Genomic DNA, 21,073 nt, shown 5'->3' with positions numbered 1-21,073 from the left:
CATCCCGGGCCAGAAGGGAACCTGCTGTCTTGAAGGGAAGAACTCAGTCCTGCCAGCACTCAACACCTTCTAACTGAAGAGCCCGTGGGCCCTGAATAAACAGCAGCAATACCCAGGAACTATGTTGAGGGCCTTGGTGAGCCTCTGAGACTTGCTGGCTTCAGGTGAGACTCGACACATTCCCAGCTATGGTAGCTCTAGTAAGAGAGTCCTTCTGCTTGAGAAAAGCAGAAGGAAAAGTAAAGGGGACTTTGTCCTTCACCTTAGGTGCTGGTTTGGCCACAGAAGGGTAGAGCACCAAGTGGGCTCCTGGGGTCCCTTATTCCAGAACTTGACTCTTGGATGGCATTTCTGGACCTGCCTGTGTCCAGAAGGGAGCCCACTACCCTGAAGGGTGAGTCCCAGGCCAGGCAGCATTCACCACAAGCTGACTGAAGAGCTCTTGGGTCTTAAGGGATCATCGGCAGTAGTCTGGCACTACTCCCTGTGACCTGTGGTGGCAGGGACTTCAGGGTGAGGCTCCTTTGCCTTTGGAAAGGGGAAGGAAGAGCAGGAAGGACTGTGTCTTGTGGTTTGAGTGCCAGGTCAGCTGCAATACAGTAGAACACCAAGTAGACTTCTAAGGTTTTTGACTGTAGTCCCTGACTCCCAGATGGTACCTCTAGACCCACCAGGGGCCTGGGCAAACTTGCTGCCCTGAAGGAAAAGACAAAGGCCTGGTTGGCTTTGCCATCTGCTTACTCTAAAGCCCAAGGGCCTTGAGTGAACATAGGCAGTGGCCAGAGAGAGGTTACAGCAGACCTTGGGTGAGACCCAGTGCTGTGCTGGCTTCAGTTCGACCAAGTGCCGTCATAATGATGGTAGCCACAGGGGTGCTTGTGTCACTTCACCTCCAGCTTTAGGTGGCTCAGAATAGAGATAGAGAGACCCTGTTTGTTTGGGAGGAAGTAAGGGAAGAGAACAAGAGTCTCTGCCTGGTAATCTAGAGAATTCTCCTCGATCTTGTCCACGACCATCAATACCAAGAGATACCAGATGGTATATCTCTGCTAGTCTGCAAGAACCACAGTGTTACTGGGCTTGGGTGCCCCCTAAAGCAGATACAGCTTATATCACAACACACTAGTTCTTTAAGTATCTGGAGCCTTCCCAAGAAGGATGGGTACAAACAAGCCCAGACAGTGAAGACAACAATAAATACCTAACTCTTCAATGCCCAGACACCGAAGAACATCTAGCATCAGCACCATCCAGGAAATCATGACCTTATCAAATGAACTAAATAAGGCACCAGGGACCAATCCTAATGAAACAGAGATATGTGACCTTTTAGACAGAGAATTCAAAATAGCTATATTGAGGAAACTCAAAGAAATTCAAGATAACACAGAGAAGGAATTCAGAATTCTATCAGGGAAATTTAACAAAGAGACTGAAGTAATTAAAAAGAATCAAGCAGAAATTCTGGAGCTGAAAAATGCAACTGGCATACTGAAGAATGCATCAGAGTCTTTTAATAGCAGAACTGATCAAGCAGAAGAAAGAATTAGTGAGCCTGAAGATAGGCTGTTTGAAAATACACAGCCAGAGGAGACAAAAGAAAAAAGAATAAAATACAATTAAGCACACCTACAGGATTTATAAAATAGCCTCAAAAGGGAAAATCTGAGAGTTATTGACCTTAAAGAAGAGGCAGAGAAAGACATAGGGGCAGAAAGTTTATTTAAAGGGATATCAGAGAATTTCCCAAACCTAGAGAGAGATATCAATATCCAAGTACAAGAAAGTTATAGAACACCAAGCAGATTTAACCCAAAGAAGACCACTTCAAGGCATTTAATAATCAAATTCAGGATAAAGATCAAGGATAAAGGATCCTAAAAGCAACAAGAGAAAAGGAACAATTAACATACAACGAAGCACCAATGCTTCTGGCAGCAGACTTTTCAATGGAAATCTTACAGGCCAGGAGAGAGTAGCATGACATATTTAAAGTGCCGAAAGAAGAAAATGTACACCCCAGAATAGTATATCTGGCAAAAAATACCCTTCAAACATGAAAGAGAAATAAAGACTTTCCCAGACAAACAAAAGCTGAGGATTTCATCAACACTAAACCTGTCCTACAAGAAATGCTAAAGGGAGTACTTCAATCAGAAAGAAAAGGGTGTTAATGAACAATAAGTAATCACCTGAAGATACAAAACTCACTGTTAATGGTAAGTATACAAACACAGACTATTACAACACTGTAACTGTGGTGTGTAAACTACTTTTATTCTAAGTAGAAAGACTAAATGATGAACCAGTCAAAAATACTAACTAGAACAACTTTTCAAGACATAGACAGTATAAGAAAATGTAAATAGATAAAACAAAACGTTAAAAAGTGGGGGGATGAAGTTAAGATGTAGAATGTTGGCCAGGTATTGTGGCTTATGCCTATAAACCCAGCACTTTGGGAGGCTGAGGCAGGCGGATCACTTGAGGTCAGGAGTTCGAGACCAGACTGGCCAATATGGTGAAACCCCATCTCTACTAAAAACACAAAAATCAGCTGGGCATGCTGGCACATGACTATAGTCTCCACTACTTGGGAGACTGAAGTATGAGAATCACTTGAATATGGAGGCAGAAGGAGCCGTGAGCTGAGATTGCACCACTGCACTCCAGCCTGGGCAACAGAGCAAAGACACTGTCTCAAAAAAAAAAAAAAATGTGTAGAGTGTTTATTAGTTATCTTTTTGCTTGTTTATTTATGCAAACAGTGGTTAAGTTGCTATTGGGTTACAATCATGGGTTATAAGCTAGTATTTGCAGGCCTCATGGTAACTTCAAACCAAAAAACATACAATGGATACACAAAAAAGGAAAAGCAAGAAACTAAATCATATCACCAGAGAAAATCACCTTCAGTTAATTGAATACAGGACGAAAAAGAGAGAAGGAAGAGAAGACCACAAAACAACCAGAAAACAATAACAAAATGGCAGGAGGAAGTCTTTACTTATCAATAATAACATTGAATATAAATGGACTAAACTCCCAAATTAAAAGGCATAGCCTGGCTAAATGAATGAAAAAAGTAAGACCTGCTGATATCTTGCCTATAGGAAACACACTTCACCTATAAAGACACACACAGACTGAAAATAAAGGGATGGAAAAATATCAAATTTGTCTGATATAAGCAGGAGTCACTATATTTTCAGACAAAATAGATTTTTGAGACAAAATCTATAAGAAATGACAAACAAGGTCACTATATAATGATTAAAGGGTCAATTCAGCAAGATAATATATGAATAACAATTTTAGATATATATGTCCCCAACACTGGAGCATCCAGATATATAAGGCAAATGTCAGAGCTAAAGAGAAAGATAGACTCTAATACAAGAATAGCTGGAGACTTCAACACCCCACTTTCAGCATTGGACAGATCTTTTAGACAGAAAATCAACCAAGAATCATCTGACTTAATCTTCACTATAGGCCAAATGGATCTAATAGATATTTATAGAACATTTCATCCAATGGCTGCAGAATATACATTCTTTTCCTCAGTGCAAGGATCATTCTCAAGCATAGACCATACATTAGGTGAAAAACAAATCTTAAAACATTCAAAAAATTAAAATAATTCCAAGCATCTTCTCTGACCACAATGGAATAAAACTAGAAATCAATAACATGAGGAATTTTGGGAAGTACACAAACACATGGAAATTAAGCAATATGCTCCTGAATGACTAGTGGATCAATGGAGAAATTAAGAGGGAAATTGAAAAATTTCTTGAAACAGATGTTAATGGAAACAACATACCAAAACCTATGGGATACAGCAAAAGCAGTACTAAGATGAAGTTTATATCTACAAATGCTTACATCAAAAAAGGGGAAATCCTTCAAATAAGTGATCTAATGATGCATCTTAAAGAAATAGAAAAACAAGAGCACACCAAACTCAAAATTAGTAAAAGAAAAGTAATAAAGATCAGAGCAGAAATAAGTGAAATTGAAATGAAAAAAATAATAAAAAGGATCAATAAAACAAAAAGGTTCTTTTTATAGTTAAACACAATTGACAAACCTTTTAGTCAAACTAATTTAAAAAATAGAGATACAAAAACATAAAATCAGAAATGAAATAGGAGACTTCACAACTGATACTGCAAAAATTCAAAGGATCATTAGTGGCTACTATAAGCAACTATAGGCCAATAAATTGGAATTTCTCCAAGAAATGGACAAATTTCTAGACACATAAAACCTACCAAGCTTGTGCCAGTAAGAAATTCAAAACCTAAACAAACCAATAACAAGTAATGAGATCAAATAAAAATTCTCTCAGTAAAGAAAAGCCCAGGACCCAATGGCTTTACTGCTGAATTCTACCAAACATTTAAGGAAGAACTAATACTAATCCTACTCAAACCATTTTGAAAAATAGAGGAGAAGTGAATACTTCCAAATTCATTCTATAATGCAAAACCAGACAAAGACACGCAAAAAAAGAAAACCACAGGCCAAAATCTCTGGCCTTTAAGTCCTCAACAAAATACTAGCAAACTGAATTCAACAACACATTAGAAAGATCATTCATCATAACCAAGTGGGATTTATCCCTGGGAGGCAGGAATTTTTCAACATATGTATATTAATCAACATGATACATCATGTCAACAGAATAATGGATAAAGGATAAAACAGAATAAAGGATAAAGGATAAAACAGAATAAATGATATAAGGATCTTTTGAATTGATGCCAAAAAAGCATTCAATAAAATTCAACATCATTTCATGATAAGAAACCCTAAAAAAACTGGGTGTAGAAGAAACACACTTCAACATAATAAAAGCCATATATGACAGACCCACAGCTTGTATCATATTGAATGGGGAAAAACTGAAAGTTTTTTTCTAAGATATGGAACATGACCATGACAAGGATGCCCACTTTCACTAGTATTATCCAACATACTACTGGAATTCCTAGCTAAAGCAATCAGAAGAAAGAAATAAATGGCATCCAAATTGGAAAGAAAGAAGTGAAATTCTCCTTGTTTGCAAATGATATGATCTTATATTTGGAAAAACCTAAAGACTCCACCAAAAAACTATTAAAACTGATAAACAAATTTAGTAAAGTTGCAGGATATAAAATCAACGTACAGAAATCATTACCATTTCTGTATACCAACAGTGAACAACCTGAAAAAGAAATTTTTGTAAATCCCATTTACAAAAGCCAAAAGTAAAATTAAAAACCTAGGAATTAACCTAAAGAAGCAACAGATCTCTATAATGAAACAACAAAACACTGATGAAAGAAACTGAAGACAACACCAAAAAAACGGAAAGATATTCCATGTTCATAAATTGGAAGAATCAATATTATTAAACTATCCATACTACCCAAATCAATCTACAGATTCAATGCAATACCTATCAAAATACCACTGAACTTCTTCAGAGAAATAGAAAAAACAATCCTAAAATTTATGTGGAACCACAAAACACCCAGAATAGCCAAAGCTGTCCTAAGCAAATAGAACAAAACTGGAAGAATCACATTACCTGACTTCAAATTATACTGCAGAACCATAGTAACCAAAATAGCATGGTACTGGCATTAAAACAGACACATAGACCAATGGAACAGAATAGAAAACACAGAAATAAATCCACACACCTACAATATGTGAATTTTCAATAAAGGTGCCAAGAACATACACTGGGGAAAAGACAGTTTCTTCAATAAATGGTTCTGGGGAAACTGGATATTCATATGCAGGATAAAACTAGACCCCTATCTCTGGTCATATACAAAAATTAAATCAAAATGAATTAAAGACTTAAATCTAAGACCTCAAACTATGAAATTACTACAAGAAAACATAGATAAAACTCTCCAGGACATTGGTTTGGGTAAAAATTTCTTGAGTAATACCCAGCAAGCAAGGCAACCAAAGCAGAAGTGGACAAATGGGATTACATTAAGGTAAAAACCTTCTGCACAGCAAAGGAAACAATCAACAAAGTGAGGAGGCAACCTACATAATGGGAGAAAATATTTGCAAACTACCGATCTGACAAGGGATTTATAACCACAATATATAAAGAACTCAAACAACTCTATAGGAAAAAGTCTAATAATCTGATCAAAAAACTGGACATAAGATTTGAATAGAGGTTTCTCAGAAGAAGACATGCAAATGGCAAACAGGCATACAAAAAAGTGCTCAACATCATTGATCATCAGAGAAATGCAAAACAAAACTACCATGAGATATCATCTCACCCCAGTTAAAATGGCTTATATCCAAAAGACAGGCAGTAACAAATGCTGGCGAGGATGTGGAGGAAAGGGGACACTCCTACACTGTTAGTTGGAATATAAATTAGTACAACCACAATGGAGAACAGTTTGAAGGTTCCTCAAAAAACTAAAAATAGAGCTACCATATGGTCCAGCAATCCCACTGTTGGGTATACACCCAAAAGAAAGGAAATCAGTATATGCAAGAGATTTCTGCACTCTTATGTTTGTTGCAGCCCTGTTCACAATAGCTAAGATTTGGAAGCAACCTGTGTCCATCAACACATGAATGGATAAAGAAAATGTGCTACATATACACAATGGAGCACTATTCAGTCTTAAAAGAGAATGAGATCCTGACATTTGCAGCAACATGGATGGAACTGGCAAACATTATATCAAGTGAAATAAGCCAGGCACAGAATGACAAACATTGGCAATAAGGTGATTATAGTCAATAATAACTTAATTGTTCATTTTAAAATAAGTAAAAGAGTGTAATCAGATTGTTCATAAAAGAAAGGATAAATGCTTGAGGGGATGGATACCTCATTGTCCATGACATGATTATTACACATTGCATGCCTGTATCAAAACATCTCATGTACTCCATAAATATATGCTCCTATTTTGTACCCCCCGCTCACCCCAAGAAAAAGGACTCAGGCATCAGGAAACGACAGTCCCCACAGATCATTCCTAAGTACATTCTTCACTGGCCTCCCATAAACAGAACCACCAGTTATAACTGTAGGTCTACAAACTAAGCCTAGCTCCTAAAACTAAAGTTTGTTGATTCCACACTGATGTCATGAAGAACTTCCTCCCAGGTGCAGAACAAAGACATAAGTAAAATGGACTATTCCTTTACTCTCTTTCTCTCTTCATTTGCCTTATCTTATGTAAAATGTAGTATTTGCCAACTGCCTACCTGCCCCTCTTTCCACATGCTTTTTCCCTCTAAGGAAATGTATAAATACTAAATCTCCCAAAAACCTCTTTGGAAAAACAACCCCAGATGTATCTGTGGCTCATGTTTTTTCCAGACGCACCCTAAGTAGTTTAATAAACCTTGATGATTGACACTACACCTCAGTCACTCATTCCAGTTGTCACTGAATTCTGGTTCCATTCCTCCCTTTAATTCCCTCTTTGAGGATCACAGACAACTGTTCTCTGATTAAGGTAAGACACCAGAGTACACAAAGTAATGAACTTTCCTGGAGCACCTTTGGGATTGTTCTTCATTTCTCGCCAAACAGCTTTCTTCCAGAGACTCTGGCAGGACGCAAGGTTGCAAGAACACAGAGAGCAGCCATGGGAACCAAGCCTGCAATAAGCAAGGCCTGGAGTGGGGGCCACAATGCAACCCTGACCGCTGGCAGGGATGGCTATCAGGTCCTGTGGGTAACCATAGCTGGGTGGCTGGCTGGATGAGTGACAGGAAGCCACCTCTGATCCTTACCCTGTGCCCTGTGTCAGATAAAACAAATCCCAAGTTAAGTAAGGAAGAACTTTCTTAGAAAAGACTATTGCAATATTTGATGAAAGTTTAGCATTTGGGGCCAGGCACAAGTTAAGTAAGGAAGAGCTTTCTTAGAAAAGACTATTGCAATATCTTGATGAAAGTTTAGCATTTCGGGCCAGGCACTGTGGCTCACACTTGTAATCCCAGCACTGTGGGAGGCTGAGGCAGCAGATCACCTGAGGTCAGGAGTTTGTAACAAGCCTGGCCAACATGATGAAACCCTGTCTCTACTAAACAAACAAAATTAGCCGGGTGTGGTGGCACATGCCTGTAATCCCAGCTATTCTAGAGGCTGAGGCAGGAGAATTGCTTGAACCCGGGAGGCAGAGGTTGCACTGAGCCGAGATGGCACCACTGCACTCACTCCAGCCTGGGTGACAAGAGTGAAACTCCATCTGGGTGGGGTGGGATGGGAAAAAAAAAAAAAAAGAAAGAAAGTTTGGCATTTCGAACTTTTAAACAGGTCAAGTTAGCAAGTACCTTGTCTAGATTAGTCAGTAGATACAAACAGTTCAACTGATTACATATAAGGCAAAGAATGGGAGTTTGGAGGATCTGGCACTGTGTCTGGTTCTGTCATAGGTAAACAAGGAGGTCACCTGTGAGGGTTTTGTAAGTTTTTATAGGGAAAGGCCAGTCGTTGTGACCGGCCATTTCCTGGAACGCAGAAAAGTTTCCTGACCATGGCTCAGGTAAAGCTGAACGTTGTCACACCTCCCAGAAGTGGATTCATCTCTCAGGACTTCCTTTTCTCTTCTGTAAAAGGAGATCAGTAATAATTGCTTGCTTTACGCACCTCATGTTGAGATTATGAGGATCAAATGAGATCCTGTTTGTGAAAGTATTTTACAGCCTGTAAGTCATCCTATTAATAATGTCAGCTGTTGTTATTATCTCTGATAGTGGCTATTCAGCTCTCTTGTTCACAACGGGTGAAGGGGTGAACAGGTTCCAGAGGTCACCCTGGCTGACATTATTGTCTTAAAATCTCCAGACTTCCTGGCCGGAGGCCATGAGTTAGCTGTGGCAGCGGTGGGGCCTCCTCGTGGCTCCTCAGTAAACCTTGAGATGAGGCGTGACTTCCCCTCAGAGCCCATTTCCCAGTCTGCAAAATCCAGCTAAAGAGGTTGCCCTGGGTGTGTAATGCAGCCACAGCAAAGTATTTTGTCAGCCCAAGGAGCTACTCAGCTGCTTACGCAGAGGCGCAGGACCTCACAGAAGGCATCTTCCACACTCGGAGACAGAAAAAACAAGCACCTGTGACGGGCTTTACATCCTCAGAGGGCTGAGCTCCTAAATCACTTTTCTTTCAAAGGGCTGCACGGCTCAAGTCAGAGATTCAGACCACTGTTCAGAGGTAGGAGACCGGGAGCACCTTGCGGCGGGTGTGGCATTGGCGTGGCCGCAGGAGAAGTGTGAATAATGCTTTGGTCAGCAAACCAAATAAAGATGCCTGGGGAGAAAAGCTTTTTCAGAAACCCAGGGAAGAAAATCAATATTCCTGGAAAGGAGAGAGGGGAAAATCTATAGAAAGGGAAAGGAGTGGTATGTAATGCAATTCGAAGATTTTCTTTTTCTACCCTCAAGCAATTGACTCAATAGAGAGCAAAACCTAAAACCCTCTGATTAGAAAGGTGAAGGTTTCACTAGAAGAACCAGCTGGCTCTCATATTGACTGGCCACTGGTTGACTGGGCCACTGCTGGTGTCTGGGCCTGTTTTTCTTTTTTTGTTGTTGTTTTTTGTTTGTTTGTTTTGTTTTTGTTTTCTGATTTATAAGAGTAGAGCTGATATGAATCTTCCAAAAATCAGACATTGAGTTCAGATTTGAAAAGAATGCTATGTCAGTTTTTAAATTATTCTCTCTGCTATGAATAAAATCCAAATAAATATAATTTCTGCATTTGACTTCATAAGTGAATACAGGAAACTGCTTCTCAACAAGGTCTTGAGCACTAATTTGCAGCCTTCAGAAGCAATTTCATCAGAAATATTCTAGAAAGAATATCCATTTTTGCATTTGTTTAAGTGATTGTGATGGAGATATGGATGGCCTTCCTTAAATGATCAGATCTAGAATATGAATTCATCATTATTATATTATTGATGTTGGGGGTCAGGTCTTTATTACCTTTGCATGCCCACTACTATGAATATATTCATTCATTTTCAGGTAGTGAAAGTGGCATCACTGTTTGTCACACAGACTACTGACCACTCTGGCCCACCTGTTTCTCCATCAATATACACATTGTTCTAACAACTGGTTCTCCATCACATATATGACTGAAAAAGACCAAATATCTTCAAACAAATACAAAGAGTACACAATGACTTACTTTACCAGATCCTCCTCATATCTGCCTTGTCCTTCTGCCCGTGAGACCCAGGAATCCATGGAAATGATGGACAGGTAGTGTTTTCTGTCAAACACGTGAGAAATATTCTCCTAGGAAAGACTGTATTAGAAATGACAGATTGAATGGTGACTGTCATCAACACCATTGACTATTAAAATGACCCATCTCATGAAAAACAAAAGAATAAAGCTCCTGGCTAAATGAATAAAATGTAACAGTTCTATGTTTGTAACCTGGTCCTGTTTATCATTCCTCATCTCTTCAAATCAACTGAATATGACAGAGGCAAAAGTTAGCCAAGGGAACAATAGCTTTTAACTCTGATTTCACTTTGATGTGTTTGGTCACCAACCAGGAGCCCTGGGGGTTAACCTTTCTCTTGTAGTCATTGATCCTTTAAGATCTGAAGGCTTTTAATAAAATTGAGCTGACCAAGGCCTAATTTTTTTGATAATTTGTTTAAATCATAGACTGCCTCTCAGATTGTAATGAAACCCCTTACATCTATAAATGATGACAAGGAAACAGCCCAAGATATTGAATTTCCAGCTGTTTTTAATTTGAACAACTGACTGGGCCATTTTTTAAGCATAAAATAACTTCTAAACTGGCAATGTAAGGATACTTTCTCACTAGATATGACTTTTGCACCATATGGAGAAGAAAAAATGATTAAATTATTAGAGGACTCATGAGAGACATGCCCTATATACCAGAATCCTAGCTGGCCATGCCAAGAAAACCCCAACCAGTAGATATCATCCTGCCCTCTGAAAGAATCTTAGCTTTGTAATTATAGTTCATTCAGGTCACATTGGTTTCTTTGCTTTTGAAACAAAAAGAGAATGAACTGAAAGATAGTCACTAGAAGGAGGATGGTTTTATGATTCTCCTTAAGCTTCATCCATGGGAGCAGGCTAACTTTCTTATCACAAATGTGAGTTGCATCCACATGATTTGCCAATATTTCCTGTCATTTCTCCAAAGTAAGGTCATGATTGACTTGTAATTCAGTAAAAAGTGTTTGTTTTGTGAATTGGTTGTTTTCTAAATTACATTTAAAAATTGAATGACTGTCTTCTTTAAGAATAATAATTTTTAAGACCTGAATGGAGTACTTCTCTGAATTTCAGCAGAATTTTTCCTTCAATTAGCGTAACAGGTGGGTCTATTTTTCTGTACAGGGCCCACTGCAGGATTCAGACATTTGCATCCTATCTACAACTACTCTGCTAGTTTCTTTTATTCTATCCTGGTAAATTTGTTTTCTAATTAGACAACAAGAATGATCTAAATAAGAAATTATAAAATTGTGGTAATATAAAAGGAAAAGTATGAAATTTGGAATCAGGAGACCCATTCTTCAGTCCTGAATTTTCTATATTCTGCTTATAGGCCCTTGAACAAATAATTAAACATTCTCAATCCCCCATAAAAAGAATAATAATACCTAATAAAGGTCTTTTATGAGATCAAACAATAAAATAAATGTGAAAGCTCTTTGATAACTATAAATTTCTCTGAACAAAGAACACCTTTGTTCTTACCACAGAGAAACAAATTGGTAAAATAATGTTCATATAAGCCTTGGGATCAGACACACCTAGATTCAAAATCTGACTCTAAGACTGACGTGTAAGTGGCATGGTACATTGAGGTAGACAGAATTCTTAAATTTCCCCCAAGACCTTCAGCCCTAATGCCAGTGACTGGGAATATACGAGATAACACATCTATGGAAAAAGGAATTTTACAGATGTTATTAAGGTTACTAATCCATCAACCTTGAATTAGTAAAATTGGCGATTATGGAGGTGAGTTTAATATAATCTCACGAGCTCTTTAAAAGCAAGTTTTCACTAGCTAGTAGCGGAAGGAGGAGTCAGAGAGGTTGGAAGCATGAGGAGGATATGATGAATGGTTGCTATCTTTGAACATAATGTAAAAGTCAAAAGGAACTCAAAGAGACATCTAGAAGCAGAAGGCAGCCCCTGGCCAACAGCTCACAAGAAAACAGCAACCTCAGTCCTACAACTGCAAGAAGCTTGATTCTGCCAAAAACGTAATTGAGCTTAGAAGTGGATTCCTTCCCCAAGCCTGAGTTAAGAGCCTAGCACAGCAATACCCTGCTCTGGGCCTGTGAGATCCTGAGCAGAGAACCCACTTGAGCCTCCCCAGACTGCCAATCCACAGAACTGTGAGAAAATAAATGAGTGTTGCTTTAAGTTACTAAGTTTATGTTAATCTCTCAGGACAACAGTAGAAAACCTACACAGGCAAGTTTAAGTGACTTAAGTATAGCCCACCCAGTGCCTGGTGTGTAGTAGGAGAAGAGGAACCTGTGAAAATATTCATCCATTCCTTCTTGTAGAACCCCATTTCCCCAACTTTAATGTGTTCATGCATCACCAAGGGATCTTGTTATAATGTGGATTCTGATTCAGTAGGTCAAGGTGGAGACCGAGACTGTGTGTTACTGGGAAGTTCCTACGTTGTGCTGATGCCAAGGCCACTCATCAAGAATCATACTTGGAGGGCAGGGCTGTGGAGCTCACCTCCACCAGTGGATCTGAACCCTGATTGTACATGATCCCTTGGGGGAAATTTTAAATGCTCAGAAGCCTGGATTCTGCTTGTAATTTAATTGGTCTTAGGTGGAACAGAGGGATCAGTATCTTTTTAAAAGTTCTTAGCACGAGTCTCCTCTGAAGCCAGGGATGAGAAGTATTGCCCAAGACTTCTGCTACTCAAAGCATGGTCCCTGGACCAGCGGCACTAGTTTTACCTGGGAGCATGTTAAAAATGCAGATCCCACTCCAGACCTATTCAACTGGAATCACTGGGAGTAAGGTGCAAGAACCTGTGCTTTCAGTAGCTCTCCACATGATTCTAATGCTAGCTGGAGTGTGAGAGCCATTGTCTTAGAACAATACTCTAATTTTACAGGTGTAGAAATGAAACCCAGAGAGATTAAATGATTTTCTAAGACTGAAGCTGGAACACTATAGCCTGTGGGCCAAATCTGGCCTGTTTCTGTTTTTGTAAACCAAGTTATATTGGAACAAAAGCCATGCCCATTCGCTTATGTATTATCTATGTCTACTAGTGGCAAAGTGGAGGATAACAACAAAGACCAAATGGTTTGCAGAAATGAAAATATTTACAATCTGACCCTTAAAGAAAGAGTGTGCTGACCCCTGCTCTCAGAATACACTTTAAATTAGTGGGGGGAAAAAAGGCAAAATGCCAGCTGTTTTGAGGTAGTAACTGATGCAGACATAGAGGATGCAGAACATTCGCTAAATAACCACTGGGATCTGTTTTATCCCTATGTTTTCAGGGCAGGCAGGGCTATGAGGCCTGATCCTGGTCATTGGTATGGAGATGGTAAGGGGTCACAGCAAAGACCCTCAGGAGGATGAACACCATCTTGTGAGGAAGGATCAGCCTCAAGTGAGGTCTTTGTAGATATCCAGTCTTCCTCTGGCTAAAGGAGGTCATGGTTCTTTAAACTCTTTCTACAGGCCTCCAGCTTTCACAGCACACCTTGAGTTGACAGTTGGCTGACCTGAGGGTACCATTTTCTTTAAGGCTGTCAATGCAGTTAACAAAACCCAACATACACTGTGATCCTAATAATTATGCTTGCACTCACACAGTTTTCCAAGTTCAGTAACCAGTGACCATCAGGAATCACCTGTGGTCAAACAAATTAGCATAAACTCAGCAGCTTGAAAGAGTGCTCATTTATTTCTAACTCTGGAGATCAGAAGTCTGGGGGGCCTTAACTGTGTTCTCAGCTTAGGGTCTCACAGGCCCAAATCAGCACTGACAGAGCTGGGCTCTTTCCTAGAGGCTGTCGGGGAGAATCTGCTTCCAAGTTCATTGAGCTTACTACAGAGAAAAGAAGGCATTCCAGAGAACCGAAAACTGAACACACCCATGGCCAGTGGCTGGACCAGAGGTGGCAATAAGACTCTTAGCCACAACCTCTGTAGCAATCAGCCCAAAATGAGCAGCACATGATTAATAGCTGACATATTTCTTGATTTTTGTCCCCACTTCCAATTCAGGACAAACCAGAGAAGGTCAAATATGTCCCCAACCAATCACATAGCCTGCCCTGCTCCTACTTGGCCACCTCCAGCTTCTCTAGGCCAACAGCCTCCAATCCGGGCACACCTGAAGACATCCTTTTTGCCCACTGTAAAGCTCTCCCACCCCCCTGCCTGCCTTTGAGTCTCTGCCAAACACCAGTGATGGTGGCCGACTCTTTTGCTACAGCAAGCTCCGAATAAATCACCATACTTGTTCTCAGTTGGGTGGTCTTTATTTCTGTAGGGCTGTGGGATATCTTGGAAACTAGGAATTAAGATAGGATTTTTGTAGAATTTGACCTTGTGCTAGGTGATTGGAGGGAGAGTTGAAGGAAACAAAGACAGTTCTAGACTCAATGCTGTTAGGGTGTGTGAACAATTCAGTGATTTGGTTCCTTGGTAATTTTTAATTAGGAGGCAGGAGGATTGAATCACAGATAGAGTTGCAATCAGTACGAAGTGATAGTCTCCTATTCTTGTTAGAAGAGTGGCATGTTAAGTTATTTGGAGGGGGAGTTGCAGGGTGTCCTTGTCTCTATCTTGTTTCACTCAGTCATGAAGTGGTCTTGTCTGTCTTGTTCCATGGTGGTGACACAGTGGCCTTGTCTAATTATTGCTTATATTCTGTGAGTGTTACTCATGTTCACTAGTACTATCTAGCTGTTAGCTGTCAGCTGCCATGGCCATTCTTCATGTTCTCATTGTTCACATGGTACCCTATCACTTACACCAGAGTTCAGCAAACTTTGTCAGTAAATGGAAGACAGAAAATATTTTAGGCTTTGTAGGCTACACACAGTCTCTGTTGCATATTCTCTGTGTGTGTGTGTGTGTGTGTGTGTGTGTTCCAATCCTCTAAAAATGCAAAAGCCATTTTATACTCACAGGCCATACAAAAATAGGCGACGGACGATGGCTTGCCAGCTGCTGACCTAAGTTAATGCATTACCTTCCACCTGTGCCACACATCACTCTACCACAGGCAAGAGCCATAGTAACAGGAAGCTGTTGCATACCAAGGATTATCACCACTCCTCTTCTCACCAGCAATGGGGTCCGTATTCCTCTTTGACTTTTAAGTAATCCAACTCTTCCCAGACTAATTCTCTTATCCACAGTTTCCCCCAAAGTTGAGTTGCAAGTACTTCAGTAGGGAGGGTAGTCCATGGACCAAGGGTGAGAGAAAGCAAAGCAGAGGAGGAGAGAGTCACCCTAACACTCTAATGATGTGTTCAGAAAGTTGGCCATCACCACAGGCAACCAGTTGCTCAATTCTGCAGACCTTTTTCTCAGAGGAGGAAAGGAGGAAGCATTTCTCCATTAGCTTCTGACCTACTCTGGTCACAAGCTGCCCACAGGGAAATAACTCTGGTGCACTCATGAGCACTGAGCAGGTGCTAATGGCCATGCTCCATGCCATACCAATGGAGAAGACAGCAGCACAAAGCAAAGGCTATGTGTGTGAGCCTGGGGTGAGTATTGTCAGTTACACCTGCTGGAAGGTGCTGGAATGGGGGCACAACATGTGGCTCAGTAGCCAAAATGAGAGATAACACCTAGTGGATTTGAAGTGGCACTTGAAGAGGAGCTATATGCCTCCTACCTCCACCATTCCCTCTGAGCCAACTACTACATGAAAGCATCAAGGGGAACCTCGCCCGCCCCAGTGGAATCCCTAGGAAATTCTTGCAAAATGAGTTCAGAGAAAATTAGATGACGCACTCCAGAAATCCTCACTTAGTCAGGAATCATATGCTTCATGTATCCACAACCCTGGCCACTGCAGACTGCTGCCCTCCCCGATGAAACTCTTGCTCCACCCTTGATCTCCACAGCTCCTCCCATCCCTGGTTTTCCTCTCACCTTCCTGGCTTCCACTTCCCTGACTTTTTCGCATCTGCGAGCATGCAGCTGAACTGGAAATGCTGATGTTTCCCAGGAATTTTTCCTAGGTTCTCTTTTTTCTCACTCTAAATGTCCTCCCAGGGAAGTCTGACAAGGCTTTAACGACAACCTGTGGACAGGCTCAAAAATGCATGTCAACATTTTTCAGACCACCGGGCACCTGATCTTACCTCTATTTCCATACCAACAAGCATAATGAAGTCATAACTGTATGCATCTGCAAGAATAGGCCTGAATTAGCATGGAGGAAACCTGAACAGCCAGGTAACATTTTTCCTTAATTAGTCCAGCCCCAGAGGAAAGAGGAACAGAAGCATCCAGTATTGAATGAGTCCCTTGACTCCTTCAGCAACCTGTGACCCAACCATCACTATCACTGATGGAGGCCAACAGCCAGCCTCACCTTGGGTCTCTTCTCTGTGAAACAACCTCAGGAAGGGAGCAACACAGGTCACTTGTGGAAGGTGTGAGATTTGGCTTTATTCGGTCATGAGCTAATAGAGCTGTGGTGGCCTCCTTTGATCACAGCACCCACTGAGGACTGGGTAAGAAGGTGCCTATGAAGGAAAAATGCATTTTTGCTTCCAATAACAAGAAAATAATTTGGAGGCAGGAAAGATAAAGTGTGTGGAGGTGTGTGTGTTTGTGTGTGAGAGAGAGAGAGAGAGTGTGCTCTGACAATATGAATTACTGTCTCAGCTAATACAGGAAAGGCAGGAATGGTGAAAGAGGAAAAGGGAATAAGAGGAAAGACCTCTGTAATTTTATTTTCAAAAATAAGATGCACATCTGTTATGAGCTGAAATGTGTCCCCCCAAATTTATATGCAGAGCCAGTACCTCAGAATGTGACTGTGTTTGGAGATAGGGTGTTTAAAACGGTAGTGAAGGTAAAATGAGGCTCTACCCTAACCCAATATGACTGATGTCCTTTTAAGCAAAGAGTAAGACACACATACACAGGTGAAGACCATGTGAGGACACAGGGAGATGAGAGCCCCCTGCACGCCCGGGAGAGAGGACTCAGAAGACACCAACCCTGTGGATGCCTTGATGTATTCTAGAACTCCCGGCCTCCGGAACTGCAAGGAAATAAATCTCCGACGTTGAAGCCACCCAGTCTGCGGTACATTGTTATGACATCCTGAGCAGGCTAATACATCATCTTATCTCGGGGTTCCTCAGATTCAGAGATTACCTTATTCAAAAGGAAATGGTTTGATTTTTTTTCTACATAAAGGATTTATTTCCCTACTGAAGAATGGGCTGAATGAAGTCTCTGGAAAATCTAATATTGAAAAATTCCAGTTAAAGACTTCCCTCCCTAGTTCATCACTCCACAATTTCAGGGACAGTGTGGGGAATTCCTGTTTCCCACCCAACCCTTGGAACAAGACCCTCTCTCCCAGCAACAATGGAGCAGACAGAGAGGCTCCTGACCTGCTGCAACCTCCCTGGGTGCAGCTGAGACTCATTATGTCTCCTTATTATAAATAGCACTTATTGCCATGGGTACTTATATAATCTGAAAAACGAACTCTTTTCAAAGGAATGAATTAGAATGGCAATGTGGAAAAATGTAACAACCAATTACTGCAAGAAACTCCCTGCTTTTTTCTCCTTTTGACTTATCTCATTAAATCAGGCAGTTTATATACTGAATCTTCCAATTTTTAAAAAATTAATTGTAAGTGCCTAAAGGTATTGAAGCCCTGAACATTTATGAGACTACACAACCAGACAAAAACAAAAGGACGGCTGATTTCCCAACCAGGCAACTTAATTTCCCAATTATCTTCCTTAGGCAAATTGCGGATCTAAATATAACATATTGTAACCTTTGCCATTTTTCTGCAGGGCTGATGCATCAATGCCTTCATCTCTTGTTTTCTCTCTTCTGCTCAAGAAAACAAAGTTGGGGGTGCTGTCTGGATGTTTGTCAAATAAGGCATTGCTACATTAAAAATGGAACCCACATAATATTACCCAGCCGGTATGAATGAGGGGAAATGGAAGGGCTTGAGCTCCCCATGCTGTGGACCCTGGGAAAAAATTAATTAATGCCTTTGGATTTAGACCCTTTAGGCAGCATCTCTGAACAGACTATGGCTGACTCATAGGAAGCCCCTGCTTGTTATTTCAGGGTGATGCTAATTCACAGGCCACGGAGCCTCCACTAAGCAGAGTGTTCATGGCAGCTGATGGCAGCCCAGGGAGCATCGGGAAGTGGCCCGTTCCCTGAGAAGGACCCCACAGTGCAGGGGGTGAGGATGGGATCCAGAAGCAACTGAGTGTCAATGACTTACAGGACCAACCTCCTTTCTCAACTCAGACCCTGACCTCCAACAGCTTCTTGAAAAGGTCCAACTGCACGTCCTAAAAGTGTCTTTTCCTTAACAGAGCCATCAAGCCTGGCTCTTCAGTTGTTCTGTGTTCAAATTGTTCCTGACCCTCTACAATGAGAGAAACCACTTAGGTTCTGCCAAATCCCTCCGCGTGGTGCCCCAGCCTCTTCTCTCCCTCGGGACCACCTCATCCATGCCTACTATCCAAAACTTCTTCCCTTTCCTCATGCTTTGGCGTTGCATTTTGCTTTTGAATCTGTTTTTGCCAACATTGTTTAAATTTATATTTTTGCTCGTGCCTCATGTTGTGGGCTGAATTGTGCGCCTCCTGCCACCAAAATGCATATATTGAAGTCCTAACCTCCCAGTATCTCACACCGTGACCCTATTTGGAGGTAGGTCTTTAAAGAGGTGATTAAAGTTAAGTGAAGTAACTAGGGTGGATCCCAATCCAAAACAACTTGTGTCCTTAGAAGAAGAGATGAGGACACAGACACCCACACAGGAAAGACCCTGTGAGGACGCAGGGAGATGACAGCCACCTACATGCCCGGAGAGAGGCCTGAGGAGGATGCAAACCCGCTGACAGCCTGATCTCAGACTTCCAGCCTCCAGAACTGTGAGAAAATAAACCTCTGTTGTTCAAGCCACCCAGGCCATGCTGCTTCGTTACAGCAACCCTGGTAAACCAATCCACATCAACACCCTTCTAAGACATAACTTCTGATTTTTTCTTTTCTTTTTTTTTCTCCTATTTCAACTATGTTTAAGGGAAAACTCCTCCACAATGCCTTCATCCCTTGGGACCAGGGGCAATATTCAGAATATTTTAAAACATTTACCGTATGGGCACTGTTCACCCAGAATAGATTGCAGTTACAGTGATGGAGTCATCATTACCCATCTTCTAATAAAAGGTAAGTCAAGGAGTTCCTATCCATGCAACTGGGCAGCTGTGGCCACCCCCATACCTATCTTCCTCTAGTGGGAAAGAGGCATCCTCATTCACTCACTTCAGTAGACGCTGGAAACCTCCACATCACCCTTGATTCCTCCCTCTCCCTTGCGTTATTTGTGATCACTTCTTAATGACCCTATTTTGAATGTTCCCACATTACTCCTATTTAACTTCAGTTTATTCTATCTCACCTGCACCCTGCAATGGCTAACTGGCTCTCTCTTCCATCCCATTCAACCTTAGCACTCATTCTAGAGCTATCATGCCAAAGGACAGTCCCAATAGAATTATCTCCCACCTCAAAAACACAATAAGCAGTTTCCAGTTGCACACTCCCAAAAAAGGTAAGAGTCTGCCAATCTATCTTTCAGGATCATCCACAAGCTGAGCCCAGCTCACCTCTTAATCAATTTATTCATTCCATAAGTATTTATGCAACTCCACTAAGTAACATGTACTAGGATGAATGACACATGGCCCTTAGTTCCTCATATGCTAATGGAATAGGAAGGAAATTATAACAGAGCATGAGAAGTGCTGTGATTGGGATAAGTGCAGCATGCTCTGGGGACAGATAAGAGGGGCATCTACCTGAATTCAGTGATGACACCTGAGCTTGTTCCCAAGGGACATGAAAAATGGGGCACTTGAGCAGAGGGAAGGAGGACAGCTCAAGGCAGAGAGCACAGTTTAAACAAAGGCCAAGCACATTATCACTTTTGGTAACTGCAGAAGATTTAATAAGGTTGTAGGGTCAACTTCAAGGGGAAGAACGATAAGACCTAGACCTGGAGAGGCAAGCTGGAGCCCCTCCCGAAGGGCCCTTTCCTGCTGAAATACTGTGAGCAGTTGTAATGCAATGGTAATATTTGTTTATCTAAACATAGAAAAGGGACAGTAAAAATATGATATTATAATTTTATGGGACCGCCATCATTTATGCAGTCCCTCATTGACCAAAACGTCCTTATGCAGCATATGACTTTATTTGTGCTTCCTGGCATGCTTTACTGAGAAAGTGGTTCCAGCTCCTGTGGTTTAGTCAAAGCTTTTACATGGGATCACCAGTTACCTTAACAGATGTCTCCTTTTCCAGGCCGATGGCTGTACTGAGTAGACCACCAGGTAGGACAGGCCCCAAAGCCCTCGACTGTCTCCATGAAAGTGCCTGAGGCAGAAGGAGATGGTCAGCGGGGTGTTCCCATTTCCCTCCTTAGGGGAAAAGAAGAGTGACCATTGTTTTTTGATATCAAGCAGTGGGGACAAAAGATTTTCTTGTAAATGCTAGGGAATGATGGTTTCTAATCCCCTGGAAGCTTTGAAACTTGCAAAAGCCCTACATCCACACCCAGAAAACTTCCTAGGTCTAACAGACAGAAGAAAACAATGCAGCTCTTATGGGAAATTCAGCAAAGCCTTAGCCAGATGCTTAACACTCTTGGGACTGGAGAGAGTTGGACCTTCCAGCACACGGGGGTGCCCTGTTGTTTTGACTGGAAGTTCTTCTCTTAAGATCTGGGGTGCTGTCTGATTGGGCCCTTTCCCTGGGCCAAAGAGGC

The 21,073-nt window shown here is 41.2% G+C and overlaps 1 long non-coding RNA gene across 1 annotated transcript in view; it reads right to left on the bottom strand.

Moving 5' to 3' along the window:
• LOC134728811 (uncharacterized) overlaps positions 1 to 20,683 on the bottom strand; it is a 35,079-nt gene extending 14,396 nt beyond the window's left edge. The window contains exons 1-2 of the long non-coding RNA XR_010109644.1: positions 20,587 to 20,683; positions 10,190 to 10,309 (exon numbers count right to left, since the gene is read on the bottom strand). This is a non-coding gene — a long non-coding RNA (uncharacterized LOC134728811). The remainder of the gene's footprint in view (positions 1 to 10,189; positions 10,310 to 20,586) is intronic.
• Between the last annotated feature and the right edge of the window lie 390 nt (positions 20,684 to 21,073).

The sequence above is a fragment of the Pan paniscus genome, chromosome 14, assembly GCF_029289425.2.
Source record: "Pan paniscus chromosome 14, NHGRI_mPanPan1-v2.0_pri, whole genome shotgun sequence".
Classification (NCBI taxonomy): domain Eukaryota; kingdom Metazoa; phylum Chordata; class Mammalia; order Primates; family Hominidae; genus Pan; species Pan paniscus.
This window is presented reverse-complemented; position numbering and strand designations above follow the sequence as displayed.